The sequence below is a fragment of the Nothoprocta perdicaria genome, unplaced genomic scaffold (assembly GCF_003342845.1).
Source record: "Nothoprocta perdicaria isolate Ctin4 unplaced genomic scaffold, notPer1 scaffold_288, whole genome shotgun sequence".
Taxonomy (NCBI): Eukaryota; Metazoa; Chordata; class Aves; order Tinamiformes; family Tinamidae; genus Nothoprocta; species Nothoprocta perdicaria.
In genome coordinates, this window is record NW_020455519.1 from 85,122 (window position 1) to 104,392 (window position 19,271).

Here is a 19,271-nt window from a genome sequence, read left to right on the forward strand (position 1 = left end):
CCCAGGTGCAGGACCCTGCACTTGTCCTTATTGAACCTCATGAGGTTCCTCTCTGCCCATCTCTCCAGCCTGTCCAGGTCCCTCTGGATGGCAGCACAGCCCTCCGGAGTGTCGGCCACTCCACCCAGCTTGGTGTCATCTGCAACTTCCAATGAAGTTGAAACACAGGAAGAAATTTTAAGCACATATGTWGCATGCACATATGTATACATATAAAATATCTTTTATGTTCACTAAACACCAATTTCACATCAAYTACCAGAAAAACAGACAATATACTCTGCTTTTATCTTCCATTTACCTATGTATAGAAGGGAACTATAAGTCCCTGGACTAATTTCACACCCAAAGCTGCTACTGACAATTCCGTTCAGAGCCTGGCAAGTATCCATCGTGCAAAAAGCAYGAATCCTTCTTTGATGTTTCATTTTAATCACAGATACACCTAGTCTAGGGGGTCTTTTTTTCCAAACAATAATCATCTCTTATGCAAATTCATGTTTAAAAAATATTATAAACTGTGTACATAAATTAAGTCTTCAGTTTAGCGATGCTGCCTCAGATACTGTTCCCTAAATCATTCAAACCAGGTATGTTTTGACAATGTGAATAACGCACAGAAAGAGGAAAAATTGGATTCTTTAACCTGAATTTAATTATTCGTAATTAGCTTTTAAACAGCAAAATGAGCCAAAGATTAAATCTGCTTAAATTAATTACAAAATGTAATTTCAAGAACAAATTTACTTATGCATTTTCACTGTTTCAACCATCCGAGGCTTGAATGTGCTGGGTCCCTGCACCAGCAACATTGGCAGGGTCGTTATTAGGAAACTCCGGAGGTTTTCCAGCTATTAACAGGATTCAGCAGAAAGAAAATCCAATCTGACAGTTCCCCTTTTTGAAGGTTATCTGAAACACAGGTGAAAGAGTTTAGAGCTATTCTGGGAGAGGAATTTAAACAGTCTGGAGGGGAAAAAGGAGCCACTAAAGGGCATACTACTGATTTTTAAACATATTTTACTTATATATTTGTGTGCGTGTGTGTGTGTGTGTATATATTTATATACACATATATATGTTATTTTAATAGCTTGACATCTAGCTAGCATGTTCTACAGCTTCTATTTGCAGCCCTTAAATTAGACTGAGCACTGCCAATAGACCATCACTTACTAGGGCTTAGGAAAACATTGTGCTTAAAGGGAAAAAAAATGACCTACATATTTTGCAAACTTCTGCTATTTAAAAAAAGACTTTGGCATTTACAAACAGCTGTGGACCACCCAAATTCCTGAATCTTTTTCAAGTCCCAAAATAGCCAGGATAGGTGCACTTTTGYTTTCAGCCTATTCGAGGCTTAGGACCAGTCTTCTCTCCTTGCACACCCAGTTCAGCCACAAGATATCTATATGAATAATAATAATAATAATTAAAAAAAAAAAAAGAATTGATACTACTAGAGTATTGTGACACTGATCTCGTTACGATGACCTGCAGTCCAGCCGTTTATTAGCAGTACAGACTTTCCTCTTGGAGTGAATGGACATCTCTTCTTGATCCATGCAAGAGAACAGTCTCACAGAAGTGGAAACTATTCCCTTAAGCTAGAAGAAGAGTCATCAACAGAACAAACAGATGGACTTTCTYAGCTCTACGTGTTGCTCTTACTTGTACCTGTCACTTGCTCGGTGCTTCTCCATAACCACCTTGAGTTGGCGCTCGTGAATTCAAGCTTCTGGGATGTGAAGTCCAATAAAATCCATCCATTTCAAAACAAATTTTAAAAGTCATTTTTTTTAAGGTAATCATCTTTCAATCTAACAGCACATTTTCCCCTCTTGACTCCTGGTTGGGTCTCCAGCCTGATGARCCCTGCTTATCTGGACTCCTCTTGGACTGGAGGAGTCACCCGTGCTAGCAGCTACCACTGGCAGTACTCATGCAAAAATAACCTCATAGGCTGTTCCATTTCCAAGTGTAATTACTCCATTTTGGTGTTTTTCTCGTCTTCTCCCTCCTAATGGCCACTCAGTTCAAGTCTGGATGGCGGGTGGATGCCCACCTGGACCAGGAATGGAGATTGCCATGTGCTGTCATCTCCTCGGCGATCACTTCTTTGCAAAGCACCCCTAAAAGCACTAAACCCACTGCCTAGGAGCCACCTTACAGGGGGTATGGAGAACAACTCTTCAGCATGGGCTCTTCCCACTGGACAACCTACAGAAATGCAAGAAGAGATGCCACCATGTGCATCCACCCAGCAAGATGGTCTTCCAAGGTACCAAGAGCTTTTGTTGCCTCTCTAACTAGATCAGACCAGTAAATAACAGCAGTCTTTCTTCTTCAATACCCAAACCAAGCTTTTTTATTGGAAAAGCAACTACTTAGTGCAGAGCCATGCTGCTGCTTTATGCAATATCTGATGGGTTCGCGTGGGAGGAGGAGAACAGTGTCAACCGGCACAACACAACAAGTTTACAGGAGCAATTTCTCAGTCACTTCAAGTATTTTTGCTGGAAATAGGTAGTTCCGTCGCCTGTAAGAACCGAGGTGACTTTTGGCTAATGTCCAAAGCAGCATAAATAGAAACACTGGATTTGAAAAATAACAAGAGCTTGGCCTCTGCCTGTCATCTCCTTGAGRAGACATGATGCCAGGATTTCCAAAGGGAGAAGAAGAGGAGAAGGCTCAGACAACAAGATGAAGGAAAGCAACTGAGTCAAAATCCAAGCCAAGAGCTGCATGAGCAGCCAAAACATTGCTTGTTAGGAAGAGTGGATGCCCTTTAGAGRTCCTCCCCACGTCTACCACTTTCCAAGTGAAGAATGGCCAGGCATCATCAGAGAGCTACTAGAGAAATACAAGCTGGAAGAAAAGGGAGACCCATCAGAAGGAAGTCAGTACAGCAAATATTCATTTAATTCCATAAAAAAAAAGAGACTCTAAATGCTTATAAAAATARACTATCACATTAAATGCACTCCTTACATAACAGCTGAAGACGTGCACTGGTTTCTGATAAGGGTATTATGGATTATTGTGCAGTTCCGTGATGTCTTCTTGCAGCAACGGCCTGCAATGACTTATTGCTCCACGCCACTGAGCTCCCTCATCTTCCCTCCCTACCACCTTGCCCTGCCAACTCAAAGGGCCGATGAGATGAATCAGAGGCTGGAAAACGTTTATGTTGTGAGAGCAACAAGGGTTTGCATCTGGTTAACCTCAAGAGAAAAAATACGACGTATAACAGCACATCTCAAACCAAGAGAACAGGAGAAGGGAAATTAAATGCTACTGGTTCTCATGCCAATATTCTACAGGAACAAGGGGAGATGCTGGATCTACGGGAGGACAAGTGAAAACTCAATTAGAATTTACACAGACCCTGCAAAACTAAATACTAAAATTACTAAATATTAAATTACTGAATGCTGCTGTGGAAAGCTTAGCACGACTCAGAAGAGGATTTTGAGCTTTAACTCAATTCTCACATACTCCAAACCACACGTGCAGACTTTTTAAGGGGGAAATATCTAAAAACTGAATTATAAACGCCACATAAAACCTATGAAGATCTTTGAGAAGCAGCTTGTCCCAAAGGTGCTTGCAGTGAGGTTTCCTGTCGCTACCCTTGATAGCATCCACAACTGCCTTACCTGTTGTGCTCTGCAGAAATAAACCTCATTTCTGCCTTACACTTCTCATTGCCTTAAAGAGGGTGAGGAAGAAGAGCAGGGAGGAAGGAGACCAGGAGACCACTGCCCAAACTCATCCTCCCGCAGAGATGATGAGGAGCCAGTGAGCCCATTGGCATCCCTCTTGAAGCTGGAGCTCGTCTCCGAGCGATACCAAATAAAAAAAATACAGGTTATAAACCTGGCATTTGGCTTTTTGCCTTTATATATATACATATATATATATATATATATACACACACACACACACACTATATATATAGAGAGAGAGAGTTTATACATATATATATATATAAAACTTCCTATTTCACAGTGAAAAGAAAGAGATGGATATAAACGTTGGTGAAGACAACCTAGCAAGAGCTGAAGGCTGAGCTGAGCGTGCAACTTTCAAAGGGAAAAGCAGAATGAAAGGAGCCCAAAAGAGGCAGAAACCTCCTGGGCTCCTGGTACCGACACACGTGTCCCTCCTGTCGAGCCATTTAATGAGACAAAGGGGAGGCCAGGACTGACACTACCATCAAATCAGGGTCCGTTTCCCACCTCTGCATGAAGCATTAGAGACAGGACGATACTCTACCCCTATTTGATGGATAACCTCAGGTGTCCATAGAAGTTTCATTTTTTAACACAAATTTAGCACCAGCTGATTCTTCCAGGGCATCCAGCTGGGATCTTGCATTCGGATGCCAAACCTTCAGATGAAGCAAAAAGAAAAATTAATTTTCATCCAGCAAATTACTTTCAAGCTAGCAAGAGAATTTTTGGCTCCCTTGAAGCAAACTGTCTTTGAGCTTCAGGAGAAAAAGTTCTCCAGGCATTTCCTCTCCTGCAGGAAATACTCTGAAAGTACTACGGAGTATTTTGCCAACACGCTTGCAGCCAATATACAACCCCTGAATCCAGCATTTGACCTACAAAATCTGGTTTAGGTCCCTCTAAAGTGCCTGTAATTGCCTGAGGACCTTCTCAGCATATAGCTGTAGGCACCACCCTACTATCTGCTCCTGGGGAGCATTCATCTTCTCTACCCTTTTCTATTTCAGTTTTTGGTATTTGATTAGCAATTTGGATGTCCTCTGCCGTCAATGTGGAGAACCAAAAAAAGGCAAATTAATTCCAGAGGTCTCAAACAAGCAGGATGACAAGTTTTGAGTAGAAAAAGCTAGAAATGGTCCTTCCCTGGTCATTTGAAATTTTCCTTCTACTGAGGGCAGCCCTCGATCTTCTTTTTCTTTGAAAATGTTCTGCTGGGAAGTTCAACTAATGACTAGGCTCCAGTTTACCCATGGATATGGGCTAGTTGTATGATCAGGAAGAGGGCAGGTGCAAAAATAGCAGGAAAGCTGAAGAGAAACCGGCATCAAAAGAACCTTCTTCATCACCGATGCGCATAGTTGTATGTTCTTCCGTGTTGGGTGTGATCTTCCCATGCAGTCATTCTACCCAAATCTGTAGCATGTGAAGCCTCAATGCCAACTAGAAAGTTCTGCACCACGGGCCCAAGGAAAGGCCATTGCAAGAAGCCATAAAATAACTATAAAAGCTCCAGAGCAGCTGGCACCGYGACAACTACTCAATGGACTGAATCCTGCGACTTGGCAGCCGTGAGGACTTTTATGTGTGATGAAAAGGAGGAAGAGGGAACCCTCTGCCTTACATTATCGCACACACAAGGGAATTAAAAAGCCCTGCAGAACAGTGACGTCTAGACGGTGCCGATTTCTTTGTCTTCGGAAAGAGGGATTAGGACAGAAATCTGGCTGGGCCATTCCTTGCTTGATGGGAAAGTYGGGAGCGGCTTTGGGCTAAAGGTCTGGCACCCATCCAGAAACTCCTTTTTTTGTGACAGACCCAAAGAAAGGAGGTCTGGACAACAGGAGAGGGAGATTTCCACCCAGCAGTCACAGTCGTTAGGCAAAGTGTGGTGACAAAGAGGACAAAAACCTTGTGAGGGAACCCAAAGGCTCCAAAGAGCAGGGGAGACTTGTTTGGAGGTCAGGTCAAGGCTCCAGAGGGGATTACTTTCCCAAGTTGAGCCTTAATGTTGTAGACATGCTTCAAAAAGCCGACTGGAGAGACTGTGCTGATAGCACAGATGACCTCGTCACGCTGGCATCCTCAGGCACAGGGAAAGTATCAAAAGGAGATGACGAAAGCTGCGAGTTTGGATCTAAAAATGGCAAAATTAACCCCTCCTAGAGAAAAAAAAAAAAAAAGCCTTCTCTTACTTTTCCTTCCTCTGGCCTATTGAAAAAAAAGTTAAATATTTTGTCCACCTCATATTAACTACAGGTTGGCTCCTCAACTTGCATCTCATCTGTATGAGCATCTCAGCTGAGCTCAGATTTCTGAAAGAAATTTCTGGACTTCGTCTGAAGTTATCAAAAGAGGGGCCTTTCCTTCTGCTTCTAAACTGATTTCACTGACGCTTGAACCCATTTTGGTAGGGCTCAGTGTGGTTCCACTCCTTCAGCTCTCAGGCTACCTGAGTGAAGAATAGTCTCCAAATGGAAGGAAGGGCCCTTGGACTTGTTGGAGATGAAATAGTTGGTGAGACTCTTCCAAATCAGACCTGTGCTGTGAGACTACAGGATGAAAAGCGGTCTAATAGAAACCCAGTTCCTACAAGAAACTTGAAGAGTTTCATACAAGAAACTTTCAAGATTTCCACGGATCCTCTAACTTCACCATGAAAAACCAATCAAGATGCTCAAAATCTCCACTCTTGCCCCAAACTCTGCCTGCCAAAAACGGTGGACGCTGGCCCTGAGGACTGAGGTGCATTTGGATGGATGGCATAGAGGTTGTTTAAGTAAATGGTGGTAAAGGTTGTTTAAGTAAATGGAAATGTGGTCAACCTGTCAGAACCTGAGCATTTGGCTGCTTCTCCAGCCAAGAACAAGAAGACCGAGTGCAGCACATCAAGGAGCCACATTCCCTCCTTACCTTGCTTGCAGCACTGAGATGTTCTCAAGCTTGGAAGGCTGAACAGTCTGCTGGAGAGGTGAGGAAAGAGCCAGTTCTTTATAGCAAAATTTGCCACTTTATTTTAATTAAATTAAAAGATAAACCCAACCAACAGCGAAAACAGCTTCCTAATGCAGCCTCCAAGTTCTCTCCAATCCCTTCAGCAGTTGAATCAAACCATTAAACACAACTGTGGAAATTTTGTTTCCACTGCCCTGTCCTGAAGACGACGAGACAAATTTCCAAGCACTAAATTGCATCAAATACACACGGCACGTCTGGAATAAAGGCAGCTACCCCGCTCCCAATGCGTGATCTCACCTTGGCGCTCCAACTACTTGACCTTTCCCTTTTTCCCAAGAGCAAACCCTGAACTACAACACAAATGAATTCAATGACCCACAAAAGAAAACAGTAAGGAAGTAGAAGCCAAGGAGCTCCGTGAACACAGAGCGGAGTTTCCCATGGGGGCGTTTGTCACATTCATTGACTTTGGTGTCTACAACTGCACAGACCTGACCAAAGTTTCTCCTGCAGTTGGGTATCTAAGATCTCCAAAGAGATTTTCAGGTGCCTTGTGCATGAATTTGCTTTGTCACTGTTCCCACAGCCAGGCCCCACACAGAACATCTTCTTCCTTTAACTCATGGCTATTCCCATGACACCTGAAGGAATTTAAGCATCTCCAAGATGTCCACTTCCCTTATGGACCTCTCAAGTTATCAGAAAGGACATGTTCAGAGAACAGCACAGCATTTGCTTGGGCTCAGGTCATGAAAAGAAAGGGATAAGCCCCAATTAATATTTTAAGCTTAACACGTGCTGATTGGTGTCACTAAAACTAAGCTCCTCACAGAACTGCTCTGCTTTCCCTTCCACCGGGGCTCCACAGTTTCTCAGACAGAATTAGGCTACAATGTTCACAAGGCTCAAGAAGGAAGAGCATCCTCAACAAAGAGTCAATCCAACGATCTCCTCACTGCTCCTCTCCTCCAGCTGTCCCACCTGCCTGGACCTCTTCTGCAGACTCCCTTGATGGGTTCTCCTCTTTGCTGTTGAGGGACTTCCCTTGCCCAAACACAAGGAACCCAGTCCCAGCTCCTCATTCACAGACCCTCTCATAGMACCAGACCATGAGCATCCCAGGAAAAGGAGTGGTTTCTCCTAGGAARTCCCCATGGACATCTCATGCACCACCTCACCGTAGCAAGCACAAGCAAACACAACATCTGAAGCAAAAGGATACGCTTTGAACTCTTTCAGTAAAGCAGATATTGCAAAAAGGGCAAATTATTCTGAATGTCTAACTGAGCAGGCAAGGAGAAGTAGCTCTTCTTATAAAACTCATGAAAAACAAGCCTTCGGTGAACGCTAATTTTCTCTTTTGCCATTAGTTGAGAGCGAAGAAGGAAGGAACCATTAAAAAACTGTTTACACTGTGAAAAAGAGAGCAYAAATAAAGCGGGAACAATGATGATAATGAGCAAGAGGCTGAGAATCAGCAGGCAGCCGCTCACATAAAACCCTCAGCAACAAAAACCCATTTGGTGGCCAAGCAGCACATGCAGTTGCCACCACTAACACAAGTAGGTACTTGGGCAGGCCGTGCTTTTTATATGAATTGCAACAGGCTCTCTGGAAAATAAAGGCTTCTTTGCACGTTACAGTCCTTAACCACCTCCAAAACCCAGCAAAATCCAATGCAGTCACCAGTCCAAGGCAGTGCCAGCTTTGGAATAGGGTTGGAAGTGAGGAACCTCAACAACAGAGCATGGAGGACTGCCCACAACCAGCATTGACTCATGAACACCTCTAATAAAATGATCAGTAGCATCTACCACTTCCTAGACCACATCTGCACTTGCTACTAAGTTGGTATAGGTGTAATTAATCTCTAATTTAGGGCAAGAAAAGGCACATGCTATTATACCTCTGAGGCTGCCACACCATGAACCAGCCTCCAGCAACACCAAAAAATATCAGAAATATCCAAAAAGGGAGAACTTCACAGGGAAAACATCTTGTAAAACACAGTTTTCCAAGGGTAAACCCGCCGATATTTTTCCTGCACAGCTGACATTGCTACTTTGTCCTGTCTGCAAGTTGAAAAAAAAGGAGATTTCTCTATTAAAAAGAGAAATCTATCTATTAAAAAGAGAAATTCTATCTAGGTAGAGGCCTCGCCTGTCACTTTTACAACTTTATTGTTTCTAGGGACTCTTGCTCTTCAAGCCCAAACCCTGGCTTTGCTGCTAAACTGCACTTAGACAATCTAGCCTGAAAAAAGCCAGAAATTCAGGCCCTATCACAAGCTTAAGCCAAAATCAAAGGCCCACAAAGGGCAAAATCAAAAGCTGCCTTGTGCCAACTCTGTTCTCTGGGCAGCCAAGCAGGACTAACTAACACTTTTCTTGCCCACTGGCCTTTCTTGGCACAATAAATCAGAAGATATGGAGACCTGGGAGCACCATCATGCTGCTTCAGCAACAAGAGGAATCCAGTGCTCAAGTAGATCTTCAATACTCATCTGCCTGGCAAGGTTTCATCACCTCATTTCATCTTCCTCCTAGTTATAGGAAATAACTTCTTCCCAATCCTTCTTCTCCAATCCTTCTTCTCACTCCTGATTCTTATTCTTCTTCCCRATCCTTCTCTTCTTGCTCCTGATTATTCTTCATGGCAGCAACATTCAGACCTGTAGAAGCTCAGACCCAATGGTCAACCCAACGGTTTCATTGCGCCATGGACTGACCTTCATGGGATGACTGGAAAGACACATCCCTACTCCATACATCATAGTACTTTAAGGTACATAGGGGAAGGAGGCTCATTTCCTTCCACTGCCACCTCCAGCAGTGTTCACAAAGGACCCAATCTCTTTCCAGGAAATGAAAATCCCCATGAAGCAAGAACAGGCAAATCCCAGAAGCTTTTCCAAAGGTTACAGGATTTGTGATTACTGTGATTACTGGCCCAGAGAGAGGGAGGAGGAGAACCCAACCAAAATCTAAAGTCTTGAGGGGTTCCAGGTCCAGAAAGTCACATTTTGTCCATGTTTTCCAAGACATGTAGGTGAGTAGTATGTTCCTAATTCAGAGGGGTTCTTACTGATGCAGCTCTGTGTCATTGACCACACCCAAACACAGGGCAACAACCCACATGTCCAGACTAGATAAGGGGCCRCATTTTAAAACATTAACCATGTTCTATCATGACCCAATTCCCTCCTCTAAACGTGGTCAAAAAGAAACAAGGGAACATGAATCCTCCTGTCCTTGATGTCAACATCATTAGAAGCCATCAGGAACAAGTGGCGGATATTTCACTTCACATTTCAAATTATCATACTAAATTCCAAAGGATTTGGGGACTCGCATAGTTTAGACATACAGAAATTATCTTCTACATGATGTTCTCCAAAGGAAAACCCATCTTTYAGAACAGAGATGGCAATTTAAGAAAACTTAAGATCTGCAAACAACAGATCTGCTCATACAGTAAACGGGGAAGTGGGGCAGCCTTTCACAGCAAGTGCTATCCAACACTTGCTAGCAAGATCCTTTATTTTAATTTGGGATTTGGCACATTCCAAACCCAATGAAGACCCAACGGACCCCACAAAATGGACATAAATGGTCATAAGACTAAAAATCATAAGTTGTCCATGTGTTCTGAGGTTAACGGAGCAAATTTACGCAACGCAAGCACAGTCACCACGTGCCAAGTTCCACTCAGAGACACTGCCTAAAAAGCAGCCTAATGAAAAAGGCTGAATTTAAAAATATTTACATCAAACCAAACTGCTACACAGATAAGAGAGCTATTTATAGATATATAGATGGATTTTCCATGCAAACAGTGATTAACTGTTTAATTACTGGAATCTCACTTAGGATGGTGGGGGCAGAAGGAGTAGGAAGRCAGGCAGCTGAGCAGGAGGCAATCTCAGCACACTAAGTTAACAGACTGGGCACATCCACATTGAGGAATTTAATTCACTTTCTTCTTCTGTCTTTTGATTTCTGCCAACACTGTTTGTCATCATCACTAAAACCAGTAGGATAAGGCTCAGTTCAAGATAAAAGACACCCAGAAGGAAACGTCCATGGTGGCTGCTGAGATCCTTCTTGGTGTAGAACCTGSAAAACCAGATGGGCCTCAAGGGGACAACTAGTCGGCCACATTTCTATGGGTCCCATCAGGTCTACGCGCAAGATCTCTCCCTACTGTGCTGGGGACTCACAAAACCAGCACTCACACACACCTTAAGTTTAATTTCTTAATCAAAATCCCACCTAAATGCTCCCAACTCTCATCATATTTAGCCYCTGGGACCAGAAGTCCCCATTCTCATGCAAACACTTAACAACATACTATCATTAATGAAAAAAAAAYCTCATTTTGCAGGTTTTGCATCAATGCCACTCCCACGTCTCCAACCTCTCATCAATTAAGCCCCCACATTTACTTTTTCTTTATTTCTCCTCCGCTTCAGGAGAAGCATCAAGGTCCATTTTTATCCCTTTATCCTTCTTTCTAGCAGGTTATTCAACAGAAAGGGGAGAAGAGAAATGGAGAGGAGCTTCTGTCTCCTGTCCTCAGTCTAGTTTTGTTCTGCACCCAAAGAGACAGCAGAAGGGCCATCAATCCACATATGCTGTTACACTAATAGTATAACCCATTTGATTGTCTTATATATGAGATCTTAACCAGTTGATGGATAGGCAATGTACCTAAAAAAAGAAATATGTAAGACCGAATCTGGCCCAAACTATAAATAGACACTGCAAAGGTCATGATTAAAAGCAATAACTCTTGCTTTCTGTTACGAAAGGCAGCAACATGAGCTATGAGAAAACTATCTACAGGCAAATGATAGAAATAGGAATCACGCTTTTACCAACCCATTGGCTTTGAACCAGGTAGTAAAAATAAGGAGAATTGTCTTGAGTAGTGTACAAAGACTGACAAACACTAAAAAATCCCTGTAACTCCTGCCTTTCTTTATAAGAGCAGCACCAAGCTACTATATATTTTATTTCAGCTTGCCAACCACCTTAGATTTATTGACTTTATAAGTGAACACAACGTACAGTGTTGCTGGAGTTGCAGCTTATGCGTTTCTCGCCTGCTTTAAGGGCAGTGCAATTCTGCATTAAGGCTCCTTTGATATTAATAATAGTCACATCCGTAGTAGACGCCAGCACTTTTTAAACTGCTCTTGGAGCCTCCGCGATGCGGCGGCGCTTGCCCTCACCCTCCACTGCCAAAACTTTGCAGGCTGTGGAAGGAATAGGGAAAAAAAAAAGAAAAGAAGTTGCTCAGAGGGGAATCTGAACTAAAAATCAACGATTTTAGTTGCAACAACTTGGGGGCAAGTGTGAAACACGGCTGAGATGCTGATACCTCTTGTGTAGGAACGTCCTTCCGATGAGGCTGGTCCAGACAGTAACGGGCCTATGGCTGCAGAGCAGGTGGAGTCCTCAGAGCATTCCCCAATTCTGCAACTGTGACCAAAAAAAAAGAGAAAAAGAGGGAGAAGGGTGACGATTTAGGCACGAATCTGTCCAAGTGTCGCTCTTCCCAGTGGGAGCAACRGTGGGATGCAAAGGGTCCAACGCAACGTTTCCTACTTGCACCAATGGCTAAGCATCATTACTGCCTCTCTTGCCATCTAAAACTCCATTTGCAGTGTCCTGAAAATATGATTTCTTCTTACACCATTGCAGAGGAGGTGGAAACATGCATTTTTCTCCCAATTTGCCTCTTCAAGGCAAGATTCTGCCATGAGATGCTCCTGCTCAATGCCTTTGGGCAAGAACTTGCATGGCGTTTCTTGCACAAAGACTACGCAAACTTCAAGCTCACATTTCTCCTACGTTCTGTTGAGCAGAACGGAATAGAAATTGCACAGAACAGAACCAGCATCGGAAGCAGCTGAAGGCAGAAGTAGGATCTCCTCTGCTTTCAAAGGGAAGAAAATAAAGGCCTTCAATCTTTCACTTAAATCCCTTTTCACCAGCTCTTTGTCAGGCCCTTGGGACAAACAAAAGTCAAGCCCACGTTTTACACTGCAATCTCACGTCCTCCCTTCTTGGGCAATGAAAAAGAGTCCGAGAACTGAAGCTGAAATATCCAAAATTAAGCCCAGAACCCSCTGTGAGCAGCTCCTAGGTGCATTACACATTATAGGGAGGAACAGAAAACCTACTGTTTCCCAAGCAGCTCTTCCACCAGGAGCCACATTCCTTGTAATGGTTGTTTATTTTAGTCAAGCCAGGACCTAAAGATTTATATTAAATGCTTTTCATTGCCTCTAACCCCCGACCCAGTATCAGCTCACAGTTACTCAAAGCACAGCCTTGGGCAGAAAAGAGGTTGCAGACTACGTCAGTTCAAGTCAAACAAGGGGGAATTTCCTTGCACTTGCCAACCTGGTCCACCTTTAAGAGTATAAGGGATGCATCCACTCTAGGAGTGTTTTATTTTTATTTTTCCATTTTATAACAAGAATATTTGCTGCTCGGACAGCACGTATTTACGCATTTCTGTCTTGCCTTCCCCCCTTCCGAAAGCTCCCCCCCTTCAAAGTCACTGGGAACTCCGAAATACAAATAAACAAGCTCTGAGAGAGAAAGAAAACGCACGCGGTGAATTCCAGCCGAAATGACGACTTGACAAATCCCATCACATCACGCTCCGCGGCAGCGCATTCGTCTCTCTGGGAGCACATTTTGTACTCGGAGCAGCCTCGCTGCTTCTGGAGGTACCAAATATAACCCAGCCCCATTCCAACTTCCTTCCAGGAATACACACGCTCATTTCTCAAGCCGACGTGGGCTGCAGTTTGAGGTCCAAAAAGCTGCAGGAACATTTTCTTGAAATTAAACAAATGGCTCCTTTTGCAGCAGGAAAGGGGCAGAAAATGAAAACCAGGCCAAGCTGGCGGGGAGGAAACCACCTCCTTGGAGCCTTCAGGTTCTCCTCCATCCACGTACAATTCATCTCCTGACAAGGCTTTGCTAGGTGCACATCGTGCTTGGTGGGCAACCATGGGGCCAGAGATCCTTCTTGTGAAGGGCTGGTGGAGGGTGAGGTGTGAGGGTGCCACAGCACTGGACGGGGTTGTCCAGAGAGCTTGTGGGGTCTCTTGCTCTGGGGATATTGCAAACCCACCTGAGTGTGGTGCTGGGCAAGGTGCTCTGGGTGATCCTGCTTGAGCAAAGGGTTGGACTAGGTGATCTCAGTGGTGGCCAGTGACAGGACAAGGGGCAATGGGTGCAAGTTGAAACACAGGAATTGCCATCTCCATATGAGGAGGAACTTCTTTACTGTGAGAGTGACAGAGCCCTGGAACAGGCTGCCAGGGAGGCTTTGGAGTCTCCTTCTCTGGAGGTCTTCAAAACCCACCTGGATGCCACCCTGTGCTCCGTGCTCTGGGTGTCCCTGCTGGAGCAGGGGGTTGGACTAGATSATCTCTAGAGGTCCCTRTCAACCTTAACCATTCTGTGATTCTGTGATCTCCAGAGGTCCCTGCCAACCTCAACAATCCCATGTGATTCTTTCCCCTGATTCACCACCTCCAAGCTACAGTTCTTTGCCATTACTATGTCATTTAACAGGGGCAACTTGAGAGAGAAATGCACCTGATGTCCAAGTTTCACATCATTTCTGCATCTTTACTGTTGTATGGCCAAGGAAGTCCAAGCAGGGCTTTCAGGCGCTGCCTCCCTTCAGCAGTTGGCCAGAATTGCTCTAATCCTTCCTGCAGAAGGGACTGTCACCAAGTCCCCGAGCTCACCTCTAGTTTAACCTTGTTGGCAGGACCTTTCTGCAGCTCCATCAGCAGCAGGACCTCCTTGGACCAGAACATTGCAGAGCCACCGAGCAGCAACCTCTGGGAGGATACCAAGAAGTCAAAATCCAGGCAGAAATGGCCAGAATTTAAGAGAACTAGATCTGAGGAGCACAGAACAAGACCAGGTGCATGTGGATTTCTGTCTGGGGCTCAGCACGGAGCAAGGCAGAAATGTAACTCAAGCTGTGCTGAACTCATCACTGTACTCGGCGTGACATACAGGGAGAAGTACAAAGATATTTATTAGAAAATTGGCAACGCAAACTATTGTTGAAAGRGTGAAAAGTGACAGCGGAGGAATTGCTTCAGTGAATTTGGAAAAAATAATAGAAAGAGATACCATATTGGCTAGAACAATTGAGTCCCTCAAGACTGAGACCTCCAACTAGCACAGCTATGTCCTCCAGAGCCCCCGGGATGGCCCATGGTTCTGTCCCACCAGCAACCCAAGTACAAGTGGACCAAGAGGAGCAGCAGCTAYGGACACCTCTGCCACTCTCCAAAGTCATTCCCCAAATCAGCTGGAGAATTAACAGAGGGAACAAAGCTTAGCAAAGGGAACAAACTCCTTTTAGTAAGGTAGCTAATGCACCTACCGCGGATATTAAATCAAACCACTGCCTTTTTAACTGCCACCCCAAACCACTGCAAGGCTTTCAGTACACACCTGAGGAAACTATGCGCCACTCCCCAAAGAGCCGCTCGGGACTTTCGTTTGAAGCTCCCACGAGGCAAAAGATTTAGTTATCCAGCCCCAAAATCCCTGGCAAGGTGATGCTTTCACTGCTTCATCATAGAAAAGTTATAGGGAAGGARGAGAAGGTTCATCTCCTTCATCCTCCCGAGCTTGGCCTGGCTGTAGGATCGGGGTACTTGGGTTATAAAATTAATTGGAGTGTACTCTGAGGTAAAAATGCAACCGAATAGGGTCTGATGGTACTTGGTGGGAGCCAGAGCAGCTAGACACTTGTCTACCTTTAAATTCTGCCCCATAACTTCTCTCATTGAGCCCTCCAACAGGCTTTGAAGCAAGGAGAAGCAAGGAGAATCTCCAGAGCGCCAGGAGAGAAAGTCGAGGCTCTTTTTAAGCCAACTCAGAAAGGCAAGACGATGGCAAGACGATGAGAGGAGCCCATTCCTTCTAATTAGGGAAGTGAGGATTTACTGCCAACAGCTCTGCAGTTGCCCCATGGCACCAACCACCAACTCTGCACCAGCCCTTGCCTTCTACACTCCCAAAGCTCAACCCCATCTTCTCCTTGCCCTTCAGGCAACAGTTGTGTCCTCAAGGGGAGCCTCCCTCACCCTGGGCAGGCAAAATCCATCAAAGGACACAAAACTTGATGCTCGAGTTGTTTAGGTCCCATTTTCAACAATATTTCAAAACTTGAGGCACTGAAATGGGATTCGTGATTAATCATTCTCTCTGGAGCAATTTATATATTCCAAAACACTTAGAGGTTTCCAAGTTACAGACAGCTTTGCAATCAAAAGACAACAATTTAATTATCTTCAGATTAACAATAATTGAGCAGTTTACTGCACTACTGGCAATCCTAAATCCTTAAAATCAAACACGTGAGAGTTCTGTTTTTAAAAAACTATATTGTGATATACTGAGTGATATATTGAGAGAAAAAAAAAAAGAGCTAAAGCTTATAGATATAGCTGCCTTAGTTTGACCTTTATCTTTATATTTAAAAAAATAGGGAAAAACATCTTAATGCAAGCCTTAATAGCATTTAAAATGAGGTATTAATGGGAATAAGACAATCTATTCAGCTATTATAAAAAACACCATTGCAGTGTTTTATTGAAAGGGAAAATAAAATCATGAAGCCTTTTAGTCACTCGGGGACAGTAATGGAAGGATGTAACTTAAAGGCAGTAAAAGGTACTGAGTTGGCAGCAAGGACCTAAAATAGGCTGGATACCAGAGAAAATGGGAGCAGATCTGATTTTAATGAGGAACTAAATTAATAGGTCCAAAGAAGTGGGCAGATTGTTAATGAACATGCACAGATTATGCAGAACAGAGCAGTAGTATTTTAAAAAAACGRAAAAAAAAAATCAAACGAGATCCATCTGGAGAAACTGGAAACCAAAACAACTGTGGAAATACCTGTTAATGTCAACACTCAGCACGGAAGGCAGTAACTTGGAAACCTGAATGGAAAGAAGTCATTCTGGAAGACGGAAGGCAGCACGGAAAGCTTCGTCTTGAAGGGCCTCCAAGGCCTTTTTGATACAGAACATATCAGTGTAATGAAAAGGGAAGAAAAGAAAGGATGCTCCTTAGAGCTAATCAAGAAAGTTGGGCATCACCTGTCCTTCAGACACATCTTGTTGTTTCCAAAAATTATGGACTTAGAGCCCAACTTATGGTTGGACTCGATGACCTTGCGGTTCGACACAATGATCTTGAAGGTCTTTTCAAACTGCAATGATTCTATCACTCGATGATATATAAAGTACTTCAATAAAAAAACAAGTATTTAACTTAAAACTCTCCATCCTTGAATGCTCTGAATATGTTCATAAACTGAAACCGCCGTTTTGGTTCTTCCTGATCCCTTCCACCTCCAAACCTCCTTAGGATCAAGTTGAATTGGGGATTCTTGACCACATTCCCCTTTGAAGTCACTTCTGCAGGGCAATGTGAGAGCTATTTCCTCGTTTCAAGGATGCTGTGGTGAGGCCATAAAGGCAGAGTCCTAAAATAAAATCATGTTAAGAGCAGATCTTGCTCTCCCCATGACATTTTGCTAAGACAACCACCTAAGACGGAGAGATGATCTTTTCTGCAGTGCCCGTGAGGAGCTAATCAAGACAACAAAATCAATTTGCAGATTGTTGCATTGACAAAGGCTCTTTTTGCTACAGTTATTTCCATTTGAAAAACGCCGCTTAGCTACTTTGGCAAAACTCCTGCTTCTTGACCAAAGGATTTTGTCAGCAACCCTTCTAGTCTCCAGGCACCACATCCAATCCCGCCGTCCCATATGTCTTGCAGGAAGGAGCTCTGGACTAAAAGGTGATTTAGAAAAGTGTTTTTTTTTCATTTTGCCCTAAAGTTCCCTAAGGCAGCAACCTACCATCTATCAGATCTTTCAACTTCCATTGGACCGAATGCACACACACATTGACTCACATCAAAGCAGCATCCCMGCACTGAACTACACCTAACTAAATAATTTATTGAGCCATTCACACAGATTAGGCAACGTATTTTATATATAATATATATWTWTTTTTTTTAAGACAGATAAAAGCATTTTTTACATCAGTATAAAGGTATTTCTGAAGCGTCCCACAGTTTTTCAAGGACTTTCCTTTCAAATAACACACTCCTTTTAAATAASCTCAGGAGAAATTAAAAATGAGATAAGTCAACATTTCTTTCACCGGGGTCTACAAGGAGCTGTTTAAAGCAGTCCCTGTCTCTGTGTCCTTTGGAAGTCATTGRCAATTGCTGCCAGCACAGACCTAGTTTTTCTTCCCTTCATTCCCCTCGCTGCCTGGAGGCACACAGGGTTTTTGGGGGCAAGGCCGCTGAGAAAACTAGTCAAAAATCAGAGCAATCCCCACCCACTCATGGGGTTGCCCCTCTCCCAAAGCCTCCTTCAAGACTGCAGATGGATGCAAAATTCCTGATTATATTCAAGGAAAAGCCTTCTGCCAGCCCAGTGACAGCTCTTTGAAGGCCTTCAATCATTTACTGCTCTGCTGTTGGCCAACGGCAGCAAAGACCACGTCTAAGAGCACTCCAAGCCTTGCTCCAAGCGCTCCGTTTCTCGCAGTCAGGTCAGGTCACGGAGCAGGCCAGAAATGATCCGTTCTTAATTATTTAGTACCAACAAAGTGCTGAGTTCCAGCATTTCCAGCAACCATTTCTGGAGTTTCTGGTGTGTCGTGGGACTATCGACCTTCCACAGCGACCGTAACAAACACACACGTCACTCTCAGCCTCTGGGCCTTGCCAACGTCTCCGTTGTCATCACCCTCCTCTGTCCCACCCAAACGCCCTCTCCATCCTGCATTCTTCCTCTTTCTCTCACCGGCATCTCCTCTCAAGGCTATTTGTGCAAAAAGATACCTCCCTTTCTACCCCGAAAAAGTCCTAAAAAACATGTTTTTCACCCATGTGCCATTACAYAAGTGCTGGTGTTCCCACTCCCGCATCTTCTTTCCATTGGGCTGTTGGCTTCCAATTCAAAATGCAACTTCCCTAGGAAAGGGTCATGCCTTTTTTCTTGCCAATTAAGCAGCAAGGAATAAATGGATTTTTCCTCCTCCCAGTTGAAACTAATGAGGAATATCCCATAACGATAAAGCACATGCAGTGCTTGCTGGCCAAGTCTGGTGTCTTCTACTGAGGTGCTCTTGAGGAACCTCCTCTCTGGAAAGCCAGAGCAGGTCTTCAGACCATCCTGAGAAYGCGACAGGGGAACATAAGCTAAACCCAACCTATATCGCATGATCTGAGCACAAGCAACATCTCAGTGTATTTTTCTTTATAGCATTTCTGCAAAGAAAASGAGCAGCACCCACCTTGTAGAGGTAAGAAACGAGTCACAGCACGCAGCCTACGRCAAATCCCCCAGAGACATTTAGGGTATCTTAAATTCAGGACACCTCAACTTCCCTGGAACCCATGAAGTTGGATGCCCAGATTCCTCCGCAGCTCTGGGTAGCAGAGGCACCACCTGCTCCAGGAGAAAGCTGTGCTGCCCAGGGAGGTTTTG

At 44.0% G+C, this 19,271-nt stretch overlaps 1 protein-coding gene across 1 annotated transcript in view; it reads right to left on the reverse strand.

Annotated features, from left to right (window-relative positions):
* Positions 1–12,171, reverse strand: part of FAM168A (family with sequence similarity 168 member A) — a 93,947-nt gene extending 81,776 nt beyond the window's left edge. Inside the window, exon 1 of the mRNA XM_026041570.1 lies at positions 12,075–12,171. The gene's annotated coding sequence lies outside the window, so the exon portion shown is untranslated. The remainder of the gene's footprint in view (positions 1–12,074) is intronic.
* Between the last annotated feature and the right edge of the window lie 7,100 nt (positions 12,172–19,271).